The sequence below is a fragment of the Sorex fumeus genome, unplaced genomic scaffold (assembly GCF_029834395.1).
Source record: "Sorex fumeus unplaced genomic scaffold, SorFum_2.1 ptg000044l, whole genome shotgun sequence".
NCBI classification, from domain to species: domain Eukaryota; kingdom Metazoa; phylum Chordata; class Mammalia; order Eulipotyphla; family Soricidae; genus Sorex; species Sorex fumeus.
In genome coordinates, this window is record NW_026606101.1 from 65586092 (window position 1) to 65591598 (window position 5507).

A 5507-nucleotide genomic window follows, 5' to 3' on the forward strand; every position below is an offset into this window, starting at 1 on the left:
CAAATAATTCTAATTCCCACTCCTTCCCAAGTTTCTGCAATTGCTTTTCCTTACAATTCTCTTGGGAGGCATGCTATGTCAGAGCTGGAACCACATTATTCTGTCTCTGTGCAGGGCAAAAGTTCTCCATGCCCCTGCCAAAGAACCTATGGAGTTAAAAGTAAAAGGTGACACTTGGCCAGCAACTTGGGATCATCCCCAGACAGGTGGACAGGGAGCCAGTTGGGGAAATAATTTGCATCAACCCTGAGCCACCAGCCACAACAGCAACCTCCCATTCCTCCTAGAAACAAAAATGGTGTCGAAAGGCCAGAGAACTCACAGGGGCAGATCACGTCAGAAGTACTCATTGCCATTAAACTTGAGATGAATTCAGAAAGATAAATCATTATCATTTAAGCCCTGCACGTTTTTAAACATACTGTCTTGGCAATATTTCCATAGAATGAGCAAATAAATCACCCTGCTCTTGACATTTTTAATAACTTTAAGAATGTGGTTAGGGTAATACTTAACTTTATTGACATATTGTATGGTTCATCCATCTCATCAAACCTCAATGAAACTTCAATGAATATTAACAGGGGGTCCTGCCTGAAGACTCCCCACCCCCACCCCACCCCCGACAGTCTCTATGAGCTTTGTAGAACCTCTAACTCATCAGCTTAACTGCTATTTGTGGAAATCAATTATCCACAGGGCAGGACTCGTGGAGCAAAGAGTAAAGAGAGGATATTTACTTAGACTCTGGAGACTTGAGTTTTCTGGGGAACCTCGGTTGAGCATTAGGCTCGTCATTTAAAGGAAAGAGGACCAGACTTTATTCAACTGTCAAACCTCCAAGACAGTAGAGTCAGATGTGCTGGGAGATGATCCTGTTTATTCCCTGATTTCGTGCAACAAAAGATAAAGGTCCACAGTGGAGTCTGGACCTCTTCAGCTATAGAGCCGTGAATAGAGCTAGCAGCAAAAAAAACGGTGCCTTGATTTTCAAGCCAAAATCCTTTTGTAAAGGAATAGGGAATAAAAAGGGGTCGTCCAAATAGCTTAAGAAATATTAGCGATGATATTTAAAGCATTCTCAAACTACCTCTAGGAGGCACAAGTTTTCTCTTTCATATCCAGTACTTTTTTGTTTTTTTAAGCTGTTGTCTTGGCAAAAAAAAAAATTCTCTGACTTTTGTTCATCGCAGTCATTATTATTCATTTCCAGGTTCAACTTGAATATCACTATCCCCAAGAAGCTTTCCTCCTACTCTAAGTTTGGGCAAGGTGCCCTGCCCTATACCTTCAAGACCTCTCCTCCCTGATCTTGCAACCTCCATCACATTTCTATCACACTTCATTTTAATTGTCCTTCACTTTTTCGCCTTTCTCCATTCTTTCCTGAACTCCTGGGACGTTCAGAGAAGGCCCTCAAAGCAGGGACTGTATCTGTCTTACTCGCTCAAAATTGTCTGCATAGACCCTAAAGTTAATAACTCTAAGAATCTGATTAAGGTAATACTCGACTTTATTGATAGAGTGTACAGTTCATCCATCTCATCAAACCTCAATTAAATCTCAGTGACCGTTAAGCCAGGGCCCAGAATGTCTCAGACAGTAGTGCCTGGCAGAGAGTAGATGTTCAATAAATATTTTAGAATGCATAAATGAAAAGTGGACCACAGAGCCTCATCAGGAAGAAAATGTCATTAGCTATTCCTGTCACAGAAGGATCCAATTTCTCCCTCCCCTTGAATACATCCTTAGCCGCTAATCTGAGCATTCCAGAGAGGGACTTAAACTGCCTCAGAAAACATATTATAGGATATGTAAAGATAAGACAAAGCTACACAAATTTAAATTTGGCCTTTCTTATTTATGAATGTAAACTTTACACCTAGAAAACATATCTTCTGAATGGCAAAAACCAAAAAAAAATACTTAATAAAGAAAGAATTTTGCAGCAAACTTTGCAGAAATGGCTTAATATCTCAGCTACATAAAGAATTCATATAAATTGATTCTTTTAAAATCAAAACCTCCATAAATAAGCAAAAGCAGAAAGAGAAAATTCAGAAAGGCGATACATTTACTAGAAAATAATATATATATAAAATCCAATTTTTCCAGTTAAAATACTTGTGTGGTGTTGGGACTAGAGTCTGGAATAAAAAAAGGACATTTGTCCCCTGACCCCAGCCCACTCTATTATCTCAGAACTTGCTGTTGCTGGTTGTGTTGTTGGACCAGGCAGAGCTAACTTGAGGAAGACATCCCTCACCTCACCTGCCTGCCTCCCCAACTCCCTCTCTCTCTCTCTCTCTCTCTCTCTCTCTCTCTCTCTCTCTCTCTCTCTCTCTCATATATATATGAAATGATTGTGTACATATATATATTATATATATGAAATGAAACAGATAATGGCTGAAATTACAGGTGGGTGGACCGAGGTTGGACAAGAGGATGAGAGATGATGGATCACAGGTAGTTTAGCACCCCCAAGACACAGTTCTCAGAGTGATTAGCATATGTGAACTCTAGGACACTGTGAAATTGAAAATTCAGAATTAAAAATGCAGGATAAAGAGTCAAAGGGTAAATAAATGAAAATGTGGGGGGAACCATACTCTACTTAAATAGGACACAACCTCGGGGACCTTTGTTATTTTCTGTCAGCTTCAGTCTTTGGATTCTTCTACCAGCAGCTGCTAAGCAGAACCCCTTCTGGTGCATCCAGAAGGGAGAGAGGAGCCATTTGTGACTCATGCCAGTGAGACTCACAGGTGTCTGAGAAGCCCTACAATGTAACTTGTTGAACTTTCATGTGTTTAGAATAAAATTAACATTATGTTTCGCAATATGGTACAGTATAAATATAACTTTTTAAAATTAGTCTAGCAATATTTATCACTTAATTCATGAAGCAATAAAGCAAGAAAGCAAGTCAGTCCATTCCCTGGTCTCCCATCTCTACTTCAAATGGAAATTCATCAACTGACTTTTTTCATAGTTGCTCATTAAAATATTGTCAAAGGAAATGTATGACGTGAAAAAAGTTTTTATACCACAAATGGGGGACAAGTGGATAGGTGTCTGTAAAAAATTTTTAATTAACTAAAATATGTGTACTTTAATATGTATATATAACTTATTTTAATATTCTATTTTTAAAAATATTAAATGACCTAATGCTTGAGAATCTCTTGTGAAGATTCCTTATATTATAATTTCCAATTTTTTATATTAGAAACTTCCTTTTATTTGTAAACAGACTGAAAAATTAAGTTGAATCAAAATCTATATATAGTTCTTCTACATCTGGCCAAGGTGGAATATGGGAACTGTATTTAACCTTTCTGAAATAAACAGATCTTTAAAAAAATACATGAAAGAACTGTTTTCAAGACATTTTTATAGGATAACAATACCTAAGAGAGAAGAAACAAATGAAGTGAGCTTTACTATTGCCCCAACTTCTTCTCTTGAGAATGATTTGAGACTACATGGGGTAAGAAGATGAAAACCAGGCAAAGTTCAAGGACCTCCTGAGTGTAGGAGACAAAGCTGAGAGCCTGGGGAAACCAAGACAGATAGAGTTCAGAGGACAGAGAGAAGGGGGCTAGCCAGAGAGACAACCCTGGAGATCTATAGGAATCCCCCAATAGAGAACTGTATAAGCACATGTATTTGGGAAACTCCCCAAGGCGAGGAAAGGCAGAAAGGATTAGAGACACCAGTGTCTGTTGTTCACACGGGGGCTGGTGCTCCCATCAGCAAAACCTCACAATACACAAAGCATAAGATAGAGTACAAGCAAAGCTTGTCTCCGTGGTGGGAAATAATTAGTCCTAGACTAAACACTGCTTTGGTCTCACTGAACAAATATGAAAAACAAAAACCTAAAGGATCAAACTGATTCCACACAGCTTAACTATATCCCAGAACAAAGCCCAAGAATATTTATAGGAATACAAAAATATTTTGCACCCAACAAGGGGTAGGCAAGTTTCAGAATGCTAAGTAAATGAATTCATCAAGAGTGCATTAACAATCCTAAATTTTGATATTCCAAACAACAAAACTTCAAAAAGCATGAAATAGAAACTGATAGAAGTACAAGAATATCTGACAAAGTCACATTTATTGTTGAATTTTTAATGCCCTTTCTCAATATTGCTAGAAGAAAAAGAAAATCAGTGAACATAAAATTTCAACAAGCTTTCCTGAGATAGAATTTATAAAATAGTTCCCACTCAACTATACCTGAAAACACATTCTTTTCATGAGTACATAAAACATCAATATGTCTCAAATTATTTTCAGGACATAGAAGAAATACACTAACTTTCATACTATCAATAGTACTGTAGGTTTCCCACAAAGAACATTTTTCTTGATAAAATGAAATTAAATTATATATTTATTATGAAAAGATCTCTGAAAATTGCCAACTATAAAAAATAAACAATATCCTTTAAAAAAACATTAGTCAATTAGTCATTAGTCAAGGAAAATACTAAAAGTACATTTAGAAAATTGTCCAAACTATGAGAAGAAACACAACATAATAGAGTGCTCAGGATGCTGGTAAAGTGGTGTTTAGGGGAAATTTTATAGTACTAAATGCCTATTTTAGGAAAAAAAAAAGAGCTGTCTCAATTCATTGACCTCAGCTTCTACCTTAAGAACCAGAAAAATAAAATTAAACCCAATGAAAGTGAATAAACACAATGAAAGGAAATAATGATGGTCAAAGTAAATAACAATGAAAAGAAAAGCAAACAACACAGAAAGAACATTTTAAAGAACTATAAATGCAGGCTTTTTAGTAAAATAAATAAGTAAAAACAAGAGAGAAAAATAAAGACACAAATTAGCAATAACAAGAATGATAGAGGTAAAATTAAATATAAGATCACTTTAGATAGATACTATAAGGAATACTATAAACAAACAATATTATGACAATAAATTTTACAACATAAATAAAGTAGAAAAAAATCCTTGAATGACACAAACTACCCAATTTGTACTTAAAAGTTTTCCCATACACAAAGATTTATGCACCAGATTTCTTCACAGCAGAATTCTATAAAACATTTGAGGAAGGAATAAAACCAATTCTACACAAATCCTTGAGGAAATTTAAAAAGAACAAAATCTTACCAGGTTATTCTAAAGGAATGGTGGTACCCAGATACTAAAATCAAAGGTACCACAAGGAAACTGCAGACTGATAAATCTCATATGCATAAACATAAACATTTTAAACAGAATGCTAGGAAACCAAGTCCAATAATAAGCAAAAAGGCTAATGTACATAACAGTACTAAGGAGAATAAGGCTGGCTTAATGTTTGCTTTGTTTCATTATAGTTTCGGCAACATCTTGATAGTAGTATTGATGTTTATGATCTTGATATGCACAATTATCACACTTCACCACCAAAATGACCAAGACCATCCAGCAACAACCCAATGTACTTTCTGGTTCACTTCATCCTCCTCCCATCCTTCCTCGCC